Consider the following 16,122-nt stretch of genomic DNA (forward strand, 5'->3'; position numbering starts at 1 on the left):
TGTGTCACTGGCTCAGCTCTGACACTCGGGCACGGGGAGGACCTCTCGGCGCCTTGTATAGTCTGTACACTTCTTGTGGCTTCTACTCCACAGCCACACCTCTCCTCCCTCCTTGCTATTGTATCCTGCCCCAGTCCCTGCACTTGTAATGGGATAGGGCACACCAAGCAGCAGCTTGTGTCGCTCTCTGGCAGCTGTGTTGTTGAAAGGAGAATAGTGGCACATGTGATTCATAACCCTGGCCACTTACTGTAATTTTGCTTGATCCCAGAGTAGAGTGAGCGGGAACCACATAAGCGAATGCCTTGCAGTGCAACTTCAGCTGCGATCTATGTTTGGATTGCTTTGTTACAGCACCTTCATTATCTTTTCGGTTTCCACTGAAACATTGAAATGAAGTGTTCTAGTTTTTGATTAGATTAAATGACTTTGTTAAAACCCCATGCTTTGTTTAGAGCACTTATTGGCCTTGTGTACACTTTGTAGGGCTGCACCTTGTTTCAAAGTACATGTACGTCTCCCTCATTGGTCAAGTTCCATTTATGTAAGGTACAAGTTTATTTTCGTTGCAGTGCAAACACACAACAAAATTCTCACAAACAAAACTCCAACTTTTACCGATAGAGAAATCACTTGCCCCTCCTCCCTTCAGATGCGTCAATCCACGTGGTGGTAACATTGCGGTGTAATCTTCATGTTTGCTACACTGGCTAAACACAATTACAATACTCATGATAATTCAAACTCTGATAACTGAAACTTTCGGTTAATTCAAACAAATTACAAATTTTTGATTGGCCCAATATGTTTCCAGTGTATTTTAAAGCCGCCTAATTCAAACAGTGCCATTGCATCATCAGTTAATTCATACTTTTTGCTTGTCCTTGCCGGAAAATAGTGTGCTAACAATCCCATGTTGATTCAGGAAGGGGAAAAAAGAAAACGTTAGACGTATGGTTTTGATTGCGTGCGGAATGGTTCTTAAGTCAGGGTTCGTAGCGGTCCTTCCAAACCCTTGAAAACCTGGAATTTTATAATTGCATTTTCAAGGCCTTGAATACCCTGAAATTGTTGTAGGTCCTTAAATGTCCTTGAATTTTGTCAATACACTTTTGTTGAGCCAATATTTAACTGTTGATTTTGGATAGTTCTGTGTGAATAATCGAGCACATATTACAGTTGTTGAATCACCATGACATTGTTGAATTCGCCATGACAATTTAAAATTTGAAAGTACTTAGAAAGAATGAATAGGCATTCTACCAAAATGTTAGCCTGCCTTAAAGATGGTTTCACTGCACCACGAGACTGCTGTGCTGTGAAACCACCTTCTCAGTGGAAATCCGTACCAGCTTGAAGCCACACTTCCGCACTTGTAATTTTTTTTTTATTAGCATCTTATATTGCCTAAGTATGAGAAATTTTAAAACTTAAAGTATTTTTCCACATATTATTTGCATCCTACTACTATTCAAATCCCTACTATTCGAATTCACTTCAAATTATTTACACTAATTACATTCACCTTGAGCCTAGAAGTTATATTCACACGAGGCTACTTTTGATCAGAGGGTTAACGAGGATTTTATTTTGTGGCAGTGGGGAGGAAGGGTGTCCGACCCCTTGTAAATGTGGGAGTGTGTGCACCGATACTCATCAGGTGAACGGTTCATGGCCTAGTTGGTACTTGCTATGTGACATAATTGCCCCTAAATGACACAAAGAAGTTGGAAGTGCTGCCCTTGTTGTCGTGTCTGTGCTTCTTTTCTGCATTTTTGTGCTATACAGTTAAACCTGGATAACGAAATTGACAATTCTCCCCAAAATTGCTATAAACAGGTTTTCATTATATCCAGTTTCAGCATGACTATTTGGAAAAGAACGCATAAATTAAACACAAGGGGAATTGAAGGAAGAGTTCACCCAAAACATTTTAGTGGCAAAAACTGCGTTTTTTGCTCTATTGCTTGTTTGTGAGGGATGGCAATACTGAACGTTCGTCGGACATCAATACAACGCTGCTCTGTCATCGTCTAGCCGTGGCCTCCGAGATTGGCTCCGCAACGTGTCGTCGTGTTGCCCGAGCAATCTCGGAGGCCACGGTCTCGCAACCCACGGCGCGGTGCACGATGGCAAAGGCGCATTATGACAGTGACAACTCGACCTCCAGGGATCTGTCGTCACCGTGGTCGCGGACAGTTTCTACCAGCGCCTATCTGATCTCAGTAGTGACGCACAGTGTCGGCATTAAAAAAAAATTGCAAAAGCTGCACGTCATCAGGGGCTGCTCCATGCGTGTGCAGTGAAAACCACGCACGCGTGCTCGGCGTTGAAAACGAACAGCAAACTTCATATGCGGCGCAGCCCACATATGCAGCACGAACTCGAAGCGTAACGACACGGAGCAAGGATTTTTTTTTTTTTTTTGTGGCGTCACCTGGTGTCACGTTAATGAAGTGCAGTTCAGAGACTACTGCAACAACTGATGAGTGGCATTGCCAACACAAAAGCCGATTTTCTTTCTTTCTTTTTTTTTTTAAAGAAAGCCGGCGTGGTGGCACTGGTTGAGGTTTGAAGGAAGGAAGGGAGTGGGGGGGGAGCACGCTTGTGCACGCACCAGCGGCGACAAGAAAGCCGGCTCAAGGAGCGCAGGCCTCGCCTGCCCGCCTCGCGCACACCCGCATGCTCAAACAAGCGCTCGCTCTCGCCTCGCAGTCGCCGGGGCTTCAAGCACGCCATGCGCGCTGCCGCCGCTTCGCGCTCTCATTGGCAGGGAAACCGCAGAAGATGCATGCTGCTCCTGCTCGTACCAAAATGACAAAATTCGTGGCAATATCCCTACATTGTCGGCGGTGAAAATTATATCATTTGTGCCTCCTGCTGCCACTTTGTTACATAGAGGTCGCAGATACATGTGCTTTTATGGAGTAACAGCAAGGAATACAAAAACTTCGTAATATCAAGGAATTTGTTGTATGAAGGTTCGTTATAGGCAGGTTTAACTGTATTAATGGCAATTATGTCATCTTTATATTCGTGTAAGTAGAAAAAGATTCTAAGGCTGGCGATGCACATTTTGTGTGTGTGCGTGCATGCTCACCCAATACATCTATATTGTGAGTTGAATCAGTTTAAGCAACTAACAGTAGAATACTGAAACCTGCGGAAAACAGTGTAATGCCATAAAACTTGCAGTCAACAAAATATGAGTGAAGAAAGGAACTGTGAAAACTCCTTTAGTTAGCTATTTACTTTATGAAAAAGTGCTTGCTTTGGCTTCTGTGCAATGAAAGATGCACTTCATGCTGTAAAAGCTGGTGTTTCCGTTTTTTTCTACGGTCTCAACATGTATTGTTTCAAGTCCTTGAAAATTCTTCGTTAGGTGCTTGAAAGTCCTTAAAAACCCTTGAATTTTTTTCTTCAAAGTTGCTATAACCCTGTAAGTCACTTTCGCCGCAATGCTCTGGTGTCATGCAGAAAAGCATTCTAAGATTGAGGGGAGTGTGGGATGCTTTTAGCTGACCTGGGACGCAGCACACTTTATCCCTTAATTACACACACGTGCATGCACCGTCTAATAACGTGTTACAGTATGATTGCACTGACATCTAGAAATACTACTGGCAATTGTTCAGCGCTGTCTTGTGACATTGCTGCAGCCCTGAGAAAGAATAATTAAAATCGCACGCCAGTTTTATTATGGTGCATATCCCCCCCCCCCCCCCACCAGTTTTATTGTGGTGCATACCCCCCACCTCCTCCTGTTTTACAAATCTCCTGAATTTCAAGGTTGGCACGTATCGTATTTTTCTCGTGTAAAAGCTGCTCAAAATGTACAAAAAATTCTGGGCTGGAGTCATGGTGCGGGCTATACGCGAATTTCTGTGCTCAAGTTGGCTTCACGGGAATACATGGGGATCACTTTAAATTTTATTTTTCCTCACTTTGTAGTTAGGGGTGAGGCTTATATGCAGGGGCAGGTTACGCATGAGAAAATACTGCGTGTATTTGTGTAAGTTTCATTACAACACAAATTGGTATGTTGCTCCTGGTTATATTTATGAGAACTGATAATTCAAGCAAAATCCTGGTGTTCTGTCGAGTTTGAGTTATCAAAAGCCTACTGTATATGTAAACCATTTATCTGTCCCGTATTTGAATGCACCCAGTGCTGTAAGAGGAACCTAAGAATAATCAAGTGCATGGCAAATGTTTGAGCACTCAAGAATTCATGTCCTTAAAATAAGCACTTATTGCAATAAGGTAACACAAGTTATATCTGTTAATGGCCTGTACTGAGATGCCTGCCAAGAGGCTTGTTACTGTATGTTGAAAGTGTGAAACATTGAGCTAACAAGGTGTAGGATGTACACTGTGATCGTAAATTCGTTGGCTAAATTTCCTGGTCATTGTCCTGTGCGAATTCAGCATCACAGAAATGTGGTGGTTGCATGCAACTTTGCTATCACTGTTTGTATTCGGGACACAAGTTTGCCCATATTAAATCAGTTATACTGTATTCCCTTCATTGCCATTGCTATTAAAGAAAAAAAAACTGAGTGTTAATGCCTGTCATCTGTTCTGCTGTTGGCACTGGTGGCCATTTGGACAGTTCAAGTCAGTTGTGTCTAAGCTGGAAGTTCACAAGCCTCCCAAGCATTAGATTGTAGAAATGTGCAATCTCGGCTGCACTGCCTTCATAACTAAGTTCTGCTACAGTATCCTGAAGACAAGTTTTAAGAATAAACTACTAGTAATTTTAAAATAAGCATTTACCTAGAAAAATTGAATCTGGAACAGTTGCTCTGTTTAATACTTTTGGTTATGTTAGCAGCTCAATATTCTTTGTTATTAGCTATGCTTTTTTTACTTCTGAATATTCATACTAATTAGTGGAAGCCTCAAGAATTCTAAACTGGGATGAGCAACAGTGATGTCACAAATGCTGGGGATTCAGATTTGTGGCCTTGCAGTACTATTCTTTAAAGGTATCACTTTTTTGAACACTGAAGTTTGATACATTTATTTAACAACCCCGTGTAGGTACTTAGGAAAAGAGCCTGTATGATACAGTAGTAGCGTAAGCCTTCTTGATTTTATGCATTTTTGTCAGTTATGATTGTTTCTTTAAAAGGAGTACTGCACAAGAAACTTTTTATTATTTGTCACCTGCTGCCAGAATTGTTTATCATGGCGGTGTCGTGACAGCATGTTTTTGTGAATTCGATCTAAGCACAAGCAAGTGTAAGTTTATATCAGGTGGTCATAAAAGGATCGTAGGTTATGGTTTCCTTTGATGACTGTGCCAAGAAGCACACTATTGGTGGGAAGCATGCAAATTGAAGCTCGTTGACATTATCGTAGGCATGCTGACGTGAACGTATAGTCCCATGGTTGTTAACCACATAAAAAGTTTATGTGCAGGCGTAACTTTTATTGCCCTTATTTATGTGTTTGAGTGGCTGACTGCTGGTTTACTGCGTTTAGAAATATTGCAAAATTTATTGGCACGTTGTTTTCAAATCTAGAAGACTTTCTGCTCTGGTTACGGCTTGTGGCATTGACAGTAAAATGAGCTGTTCGCATTCTCTCATTTGACAATGTATGGCTGCCTCCCGTAGACCAAAAGGCTGCTGCTCTGTGGGCCTGTTGGGCAGATGTCGTCTCTTTTTGTGCATCTTGCTTGGTGCAAATCTTGTGTCTTGTGGCTGGGTTTTTTAGATGCATGGGGCCTTGCTTTTTTTCTTGGTCTGTTCCCCATCATGTGCCTCTCTTCTTTTCCACACTGGACTCTCATGAGGCTTGTCATGTTTTCCCCTTTTAATATTAAACCAAAAGCCAGTTAGTGACAAAAAGTTTTGCTGTAATAAAGGCAAGGTAAGGAAAGCTTGCAGCATTGCTACAAAAGCTTGCGGTGGCATATACAGTAATACCTCGTTAACTCGAACTGGCATATCTCGAAAAATCGGCGAAGTCGAAATTTTCCGCGGTACCGAGCGATTTCCCATAGGTGCAATGTATTTATTGCCCTTTATCTCGAAGTATTTCCATGCCCACTTTTGGTTATCTCGAAATCTGGACTGAGAGTGAAACAAAAACTTCGCCGCCGAACCTTTTCATGAAACACTAGCGGCAAAATGTCATACATTTCACAAGGTTCGCGCGAGGCTGCCGCACTTACGACAAAGCTGACACTGTTTCCGAATGTGAAGTTGGAACCTAGTGGCATAACAACTTTGTCAAGCAACCCTGTGTCACGTCATGTGATGCTATAGTAGTGATGCAGAACTATCAGTAAATTTTGACTAACGATAGCATCGATAGTTTTTTTTAAACTATTGATAGTGTAAACAAACTATCGATAGTGAAATCGGCATACCATCGTTGATATTACTAGCGATATTACTGCGACGCGTGTTTATTGCTTCGTTTTGGTGTATTTTGGTTTGTTTGAGATCATTCTTTTAAGGTTATGCTCCGGACGCAAATAGTCAAGTTTAATTGAGAGCTTACGCGAGCACCAGCGATAACACTGGAAGGTTCAGTGACTGATGTAAAAAAGACGACGCGTTCCACCGGTGATCAGATTACTCGACGGCCGACGACTGTTCTCACCGCTATCAGTGGCATGCAGCATGTATAGCTTGTATTTTGAGTTTTGATATTCTGGGCACAAGTTCGCCCAAATAAAGAGCTCCATATTTCACAGTCTTGCTGCAGCATTCTTCACCGTTACAACCACGTGGCAATATTATCGATAGTGGTGTGTATAATGATGCTGTTGCTGGCCGGCCATATATTGCCAAAATATTTGCGATAGCATACTGTCAGCTTCGCTTAAAGGGACCGACAACCAACTTTTGTGGTACCCGTTTTCTTGAGTGCAATGGTAAGCTTACCGGTCAGAGCTTCTAATCACGGAGTGGTAACGCGGAGAACGCCGTAAAACATTTGTAATCAGAGTTTTTCGATCTGCAGCGATTATGCAGTCTTAATATCACATGCTGCAAACAGTGAGAGGTGAGCGCGATAGCGATTATACGCCAGCAGTGGTGACAAGTTATGTCCTAAGTATGAAAAGGCAATGTTACGTTTGCAAAGCTTGCGGTGCCGCGACTACTGCTTTCTAGCCTATTAAATTATTTTACAATAGCTATAGCGTTTTTCTGGGGCTTCTTATAGAAGTACTTTGGCCGTACACAGGTCGCTTTATCACATTTTAGTCAAGCCAAGCCAAGCTAAGCCTTCGAAAACGAAACAAGTGGTAGGATACACCAGCAGTGCTGTTCATGAAGTGGTAGCAATCCTGCACAGAACAGTAAGTCGATGGCATTTTGCGAGCAGCAGCGCAAACTCGCGTGCTACTCTTCAAAAGTCCGATACGACGAGAGCAGACGAGAGTAGAGCTACGCGGGAAACGCCGCCGGACGCCGCGCGCATGCGCCGCAGCCTCCGTTTCACTGGAAGCCACGAAAGCAGCGCCACATCTCATGCTTTACTTCTTTTACCTAAGAAACAAACGGGAATCGACAATAACATACATATTCAAATTTTCAGCCCTCGTTCTGGTGCGTGTAAAAGCATTAGACTACGTACAACAAAGTGCTTAAGACTGCATACGTCTGGTTCATGGCGCTCGCGCTAGGCTGCGCGACATACCGGTTTTTGTTACTTTTAAACGCGATTAAAAAATATAAATCCTACTCAGATCGCGAAAAGTATTCTGGAATCTGTCACTATAATTCACGGCCTTTTCATTTCTACCAGAATCTAATCAACCGTTCTGGCCAGTTGTCGGTCCCTTTAATTCACAAGCAATTTCTGGTGAGAGAAATAAATTATTTCCACAGTAAAAATGGCAGAATATGTCCACCAATAAATTCATATCCAAAAGCAACCAGTTACACCTTACAATTAACAAACTTAATTCTTCATATTTCTTTTTATTTTGAAATCATAAAATGCAATATAAATTTGAAGCCGCGCAGTTCCACCACATGTAACAGCTTCATTTCCGCTACAGCAGAACAGTTTGACTTTATGATAATGTGTCAGCAAAGCACTCTGGTGAAGAACACAAGCATGTCAACTTTCTTGCCCTTCAGCCTGCTCCTTCGGCTCCACCATGCACGCAGGGAACCAAGTTTATTGTGCAATGAGTTCGCGCTGTTGATTTTATGCTATCGGTAGTACCATCAAATTTACTATCGATAGCGCTATCGGTAGTATTTTTTACCATCGATAGCTCGATAGCGACTCAGCTATCGATAGTATCGATAGTACCATGGATAGTTCTGCATCACTGTGCTATAGACGTGCACATAGGCAGACCCTGCAATATAACATGGTTCGTACACGTCGTTTTGTTTACCGTCAGAGATGCGACTTCACTATTTTATTTATGCAAGGCACGTTGCCCGGATTTTTTCGTCGTCCGTGCGATGTGGTGAGGATAACGCCGCCAAAGCAAAGCAAGTCACTGATGCTGCAAAGAAAGGTAGCCCCAATCAAAAAAGCGGATTCGAGGCTCGGAAGTTTCCGGACATCAAAACAGCGCTGATTGTGTGGTTGCATCGTGCGAGAGGAGCCCCTTCCAGTCACAACATTGACACAGAAGGTCGATTCTCTGGACTTAGCGGTGGGCTTTACCGATCTCACCTGCAATTTTCTTAAGCGAAACAACGTGGCGTCACGCACGGTGATCGCGGCAGTGTCGATGCAGCTACTCAAGGGGTGACGACATCAGCCAAAACAAGAAACATGCTTCGCTTGATGCAAAATAAAATTGAGTGCATTGGTGAGGACGATTGTCACGTGCGATGTGTTAAGCAACTCGAGAAAGCTTTGCTAGGTGCAACTGTTACTAAGAGGCAGACCAGCCTTAATCGTTCTTTCTGCACTAAATAAAAAGGCAGTGCCGAAAAGCACAGCTGGTTGATGGCTCTGGTATGTCATTGTTTTTCTTTAAAACCTTTACAAAGAGTGAGTTAGGCGCTCTTGTTAAGAAACTGGTCATTAGTGATAACGTTTTTAGATAGAGCTGGACTTCTCAGTGGAATTTGCGCAACTTTGCTTATCTCGAAAATCTGCTTATCTCTAAATTTTTTCTGGTTTTTACTACTTCGAGTTAACGAGGTATTACTGTATCAGTAGCAGTGTTGCGGAGTTGCCACTCCGGAATTGGAATGATTCTGGAATCAGTCCATATTTTATCTCGAAAATCTGCTTATCTCTAAATTTTTTCTGGTTTTACTACTTCGAGTTAACGAGGTATTACTGTATCAGTAGCAGTGTTGCGGAGTTGCCACTCCGGAATTGGAATGATTCTGGAATCAGTCCATATTTTCGCGGTCCCGGAATGGAACGGGAATGGAATGAGGACAACGCTTGCAGGAACGGAATTGGAATGGAATTATGTCTTTTTCCGAAAATGGAGCACGTTTTCATCTATGTGCTGTTTTTTAAACTTCAAACATTAGTAAATCAGAGCCTCGAATTTAACAATAAAGCAGTATTTTTAAAATGGCTTGGCTGATTACAAGCACAGTACATTTATAAGCGATGCACCTACTGCAATTCTGTCCTTATATAGAATGTGTTGCTCTGAAGTTTGTCTCTATTCTTCGCGCAAAACCGCGGTTTTATGCCGTCAGTATTCGTCGTGCGGAACTACGGTGGCGGCATACCCCCCCTCCCCACCGCCTTGTGATTTTTTTTTCCCTCGGCGGCGCCCCAGCCGCCTGCTGTCTCCCTACCCTTCACTTCTTTGTTTTTGCTTCTGTCACTTTCGGCAACTTAGACACATATTCCAAAAAGCGCTTCTCTAAGTTTTGATGCATATTGACGCTGGCACAATGCTTGTGTTCACTGAAGCTTTCATATGCCAGCTTGCACGCCGTCTCACCTCATAACCCCCACCCTTTTGCAATACTGTCCCTCCTGTCTAGATACAGGGGTGCCTTTGCCCAAAACTCGGTCATACACGATGAATTGTGTGCCCTCCCCCTCCGTACAGAGAGAGAGAGAGAATAAACTTTTGAAAGCATTGGTTCGGGAAGCCAGCCGAAGCAGGAGAGCCCACGTAACCACGGCCACGTACTTTTGCAGTTCTTAATCTTAATGCATCTCATGAGATCAGCTTTAAGGGGCGTTCATTCTTAACTTAAACCATCAAGATGCCTTTCCTACGTTGAGGAATTACAGGAATGGAATTGAACTGCCCGACCATTCCCGGAGTGGGAACGGGCTATGTTTTTTCATTCCGCGGAATTGGAAGGAATGGCGGCAAGTTCTAATTCCCCGGAATGGAATTGGAATGGAATCGAGGCACCCATTCCGCAACGCTGATCAGTAGTTAAAGCCTGTTGCTGTAAGCCATTTATTAGAATGGATACCTATACATTGTGTGAGGCCATTACCAGTGACGAAAATTGCACACAAGAGTACATTCAGACATGATGAGTTAGGGTTACAATTTCAGATTTAAAATGAACATGAGCTGGATGTTTTTTTATACAGAACTTGTTGGAATTGCCCATGGCAGTAAAATTCTAGTCCTTGCACAGGATTGTTAAAGTCCCAGATGTTTTATGAGAATTATAAATCTAAAATTGACTAATTAACACAACTAACTTTAGTTATAACTGATTAATTTTAGTATTAGCTCAGCTGTAACTCATTACGCTGGATACCAAAATTCCTAAATATTAGCCAGTAAATTCATACATCATATATACATTTAATGAACTCTAAGGATGGCACATAACAGCATTCTTATTCCATTTTACACCTCAGTGCATGAAATGGTGTTTTATTAAGAAGTGGAATAACAGTATGTGCTTAAGGTCTTGAAAACTGCTCAGTTGAAATGGGGCAAAGGTGCGCGTGTGCGCACGCGCACGCACACACACACGCACACACACAGTGACATTTTAATTGAGCAGTGTAGCAGATGTCGTCACTTCTTTCTTGTGTCTTTGTGTATGCGCTGTTTGAAGATGAACCCATTTTAACCTTTGTCCATATTAATGTGCAATTTTTTAGAATTCAAGTGATTATTTACCACTGAATTCACTTTATACCTTTTCAACAGTATACTTCTTAACGGCAAGTTTGATGACGCATGTATCAAAACTGTGGCGATCCTTAGAATTCATTCCAAATGGATATGCTTTGCAAACTCAACAGCTACGATTCACAATATATGCTATGTAGTATACATTTAGTTTAACATAATTAGTGAGTTTTAATTTAAATTAGTCAGGTATGGATTTTAGTTCATTTGTTCATGTTTGCCTTGTCAAACAATCTGCCATAGGCAATAGCCTATAAAAAGCTGATCTGGTATGCAGCAGAACCTCGTTAAGTGCAATCTCAAGGGACCGGAAAAAATATGTTCCAAATAACAGGAGTTCCGTTTACTGAGAAAGATGTGCAAAGGTACAGCGCAGTCTACAATATACCCTCATGACATTAAAAGGGGCCCTGCAACACTTTTTCAGCATGGTCAGAAAACGCTGCCAATCGGTAGTCGAGGTTCCTGAGAACATGTGAGCCAAACATTGGAGTGCAGCACGTGGCCTGGAATTTACAATTAATTCTCAAAGTCAGCTAGAAATCGCTTGCTCTTTTCTTGACAAATGATGCCATAAACCCAAAGTCCACGTGCGCTTGCTCACGATCACACTCAAGGTAAGCTGCATGTTCGAAGAAAAAAGAAAAAAGTGCTCAAGGTCACGATGCGTGCTGACGAATGGATGTAGCTTCTTGCCCTCTTGTCATCCCCCCCATCCCCCTCTTCCGCGTAGCTTTCAGCGTGCTCGCTGGTACAAAAGGAAAAAGAAAGCACTTAAAGTGTGTGGTAAATCCCTGTAACTCCGCTCGTACTTGACGGATTCTAAAGATTTTTGCGGCAGTCAATTCATGAGGCAATAAACTCCTTTAATGAAGCCATTCAATGATTACTTGGAGAAGTGTTGCAGGGCCCCTTTAAGGTCTGTTAAGTAAGAGAAGCAAATGTATCGGGTAGTTTGTCCTGTGTTATGGGGCTTGTTTGAAAATTGTTGGATAGACTAGGCTTTGCTGGTTTCAATTTCAAGGAGATGCTAGTGATGTAAGAAAACATAGTTCTTACTGCTTCAATCACTGGGTAAATAACAAACAGCTGTGCATGGGGAGTCTTTGCAACTGTTTAATAAATGTGACTGGATAGAAGACAGATGTAGCAGAAATAATTTTTATTTTGGAAAAAAAAAATCCTGTACAGCCTGCTTCGGCGCTCCTGATTAGAGTTGGGAAATTTTTAGTTCTGAGTAATGAGAGTTTTATTTCATCATCCAAAAAACAAAACCTGCTAATAAAGAGACCATTGTTCCGTTTAAGCAGTAACTACATCCAAGTAATTTCTGCTTATTGGGATTCTAGTGTACTTGGTAAAACAAGACATTTTTACCAGCACAATGTTAACAGATATGGTCACCTGGCTTGTGTGTACAGGGATGCCGCTTGCAAGCACCTCCGTATTCTATCAGGCAGTGGATTTTTTCAGGCTTGGGAGACAGTGTTCACTTGTAAGAACGGATGGGAAAAGACATCTTGTCACTAGGCTTTTGGTTATGGTGGATGTACATAATCCTTGAAAAGTGTGTAGTGACATTGGTTGTGTGCTTCCTTTTTTTTAGTGTAGTTCAAGATGCCCTGATAATTTTGAAACATCAAACTTCACAGTAAATCTTAGAACTTGGGTGCTCCACGGACGTGTGGTATAGTACAAGGGATGTCCAAATGAAAAGGTACGAAACGACACTGTGGGTATAAATGAAAACTTTATTCAAACTATACACTATGTGCCTGATCATAACGATCCCAGTGATGAATGTACCAAAGGACTCGTTCCCATAATTCCTGTGGCCGTGACGAGGCCCAGTGCTTCACAGCGTCCTTGAGTGTGTCGTCCGAGTTGAAGCGCTTCCCTTTCAGATGTTTTTTTTTTTTTTTTTTGAGGGGACCAGGCACATGGAAATCGCAGGTAATAAATGGTGGCCGGTTTAACACCTTCCGCTGTCAGAAATCAGATAATGCGTCGCTACTCCTTAATTGTCACACTTTACGATGTGAACACCATTTTGTCCTCACACACTGCCGCATCAATTGGACTGCGTTCTATATTGCATGGGCGCCCCCGTGTGCTCTGATCCAAGGCAGAGACTCCAATCGCATCCTTAGATATCTCGCTGTGTTCTCCCATAGCAGCATAGACATCTATGTTAATGGTCATGTTGTTACGACGTATCGTACCTTTTCATTTTAACACTTCTTGTAAATAATAATTCATTGTTTGTACATCCCACAGCTGTACTCTGGGATAAGAGGAACACCCTTGTGCAGGGCCCCATAATAATTTTAATCATCTGAGGTGCTATATAAGTTCTAGTAGCAGGGTGCGTACAGGTCCTTGAAATTCTGGAAAACCCTTGGGGAATTTGAAAAATGCGTCTTCAAGGCCCTTGGAAGTCCGAGAATTTTTTCACGTCCTTGAAAATTCTTGAATTTTCTGAGCAGTGCACTCTCATACCGACATTGTGACCTCCTTAATGTGGTAGATCGGAGTTGTCGGCGTGTAGACCTGACAAACTCCTAATTTCAGAAGCACTAATGCGGCGCGAGCGCACATGGTTCCGTTTTGTGGAACCGCCCTCACAAAAATTAATTTAGACAGTCTATAGACTGCCTAAACCCATTTGTACACAGTCTATAGACTGTCTAAATATATTTTTGTAAGGGTGCACCCGAAAAAAACAAAATCACAGTTTCGCGGCGAGGGTGAAGTAGCGGATGCAAGAACGTCACACGAAGAACGGCAAGCAGTCCAATAGTTGCAGTGTGCCCCTTAACACTTTCCTGTCCGCACCTATACCCATGGATAACCGCTATCAATGGTTTTCTACTTCAAATTTTGCCAAGCTAGGAGCGCTTACGGACAGCTAACATCCTCCATCATAGAAAACAGGAGCTATTTTTCCAGTCTCCCTTATTCGTTTATTTTTTCCGCCGCTGAGATAGCTTTGAAGTGCCACCTAAGGCAAGAGGATCGAGCGCTCGTAGCTTCAAACATGGTGTCGACATAGCGCGCCCCTGCCTCTTGGAGACGGCAAATTTAGGCTGATTTCGACGAGTCTTAGTCAGAATTTTTTTATGTTGGCAGCAGCGCAGCTTGGAAGATGATTTTAACTCTTCGGTCTTCAGCACAGACAGCGAAAGTGCGTCAAACAGCCGCAGAACGTCAGCAGGTATCCGCCGGTAACTTTTGTTTTGACTTCCGAACCGAGTTGTCGCTGCTGCGCTCCGTTCGAAAGATATCTGGCATGTTCTAAAGGTCACACTTCTTATCTGCGGGGTATCAACATCGTTAGGGAGGGACCACTTGCTGGCGGCTGCTGAATGACCCGGAGGGGACCTCGGCATTGCACTCCGTAGTGCCGCGCGGCGTTTCGTCGGAGCCGCCAATTTCTTCATGCTCTTCTTTACCTTAGAAATAATCGCCGTGGTGTGCAGCACAGCTAATAAATATGCGTGAATGCATACTCTTGAGCAAAAGGTAACACAGAAAACGAACGTTTTCTGCGAAACACGCTGCGCTAAACTGTGCTTCACCGCATCACGTAACTGCACTGCGCAGTGGCACGATAGCCACTATGGCTAATGTTTTCTTTGTATCTAAATAACAACTAAATATAGAATGCTTATATTTGCAGAGATATTAGATATGCCATTTTTGGTTAAAATTTATATTTCAATTTTTTTTTGTTTGATTGGTGCAAAACACCATTGATGTTTTTACAGAGTGTTCTTGTTTGTGTCAAAAATTTTCCTATTAAAGTTTTTTTTCGGAAAGTTCTTTAGAAATGTTTGCTTAAATACCATTAGAAAGCGCATTCCTTGTTCTACAAGTTCGTACCATATATTATAGTATCGATAATATTCTGTGGCAGTAGGAAAATTGTTTACTAGCGTACCCGAAATTGGCCTATTTTCCCGTGGACAGGAAAGTGTTACGCACAAAGGACGCGCGAAAAGAACACACACAGGATGAGCGCGACCGAACAACTGTTTCAGCTCGACACTTGCAGCGCGCTGCTTAAACACAAAGAAGGATGCTCAAAAAGAACGCACAGGTATACACAGGACGAGTGTGAACTAACAACTGTCACAGTTTTTACTTTGTGTTTGAGCAATGCGCTGCAAGTGTTGACTGTGCACAGCCTAACGCTCTTAGATATTTTTTTTTCTTGAAAACTGTGGCACGTGGTGCATGGCCTCCGAGATTGTGTGCCGGCATGTTTCTCTTCGGCCATCCCAGTCGCACGGAGAGAGCGTGATTTCAGAGGTGGGCGTGGCTGACACCTCCTCCGTGCCGTGCCGCTCGCCACCAAGGCGTCGCCGAGGGCTACACATGCGCCAGGGAAGACACCGCGCTTTTGGTGCGGCTTTAATGAGACGAGGAAAAAAATGGTTTCGCGCTACTACATGGTCTTCCACTGACTTGGAAAAGACAGCTTATTGCATACAGCAGTAATGGTCGTGTTAGAAACCACACAAAAACATAGTGTGTGCACAGTGTGCGCACAGTGGTGACATCAAAATGTCCTCTCAGTTGCGCAGAATGCCAGCACGGCAACTACGCAAGGTAACTGCTCAAACCCTCAGTTTAAGCAGCATGAGCGCGTTACAGAGAAATAGGGTCTAGCAACTGCTGAAGAGGGGCGCTAACTGCATCAACCAAACTTGTCACTCGGCATCAGTTATGCTTTCTTCTCGCAATGTCGCTGCCACCGCCAAGTCTGGCACTGCCAGGCAGACCTGCGGCGAAGGCGAAATCTGTGCTCGCATAGCTTTCCAGCCTCTCTAGCGCAATGCTTCGCACTCTCCTGATGGCTTCCTATGTTTCCCTTCCAAACTACATCAAAAAAAGAAAACGCTCAAGCACGTGCTGAGAGTATTTTGTGCGTGCAGCGAGTGCGCGGACCTGCAAAATGGCGACCCCGCCGCTAGCGCTCCTCGCATATGTCAAGTGCATACCTCCTATACATTTATATATTTTTGTATAAGTGAAATAACATTACG

This window comes from Rhipicephalus sanguineus, unplaced genomic scaffold, assembly GCF_013339695.2.
Source record: "Rhipicephalus sanguineus isolate Rsan-2018 unplaced genomic scaffold, BIME_Rsan_1.4 Seq480, whole genome shotgun sequence".
NCBI lineage: Eukaryota > Metazoa > Arthropoda > Arachnida > Ixodida > Ixodidae > Rhipicephalus > Rhipicephalus sanguineus.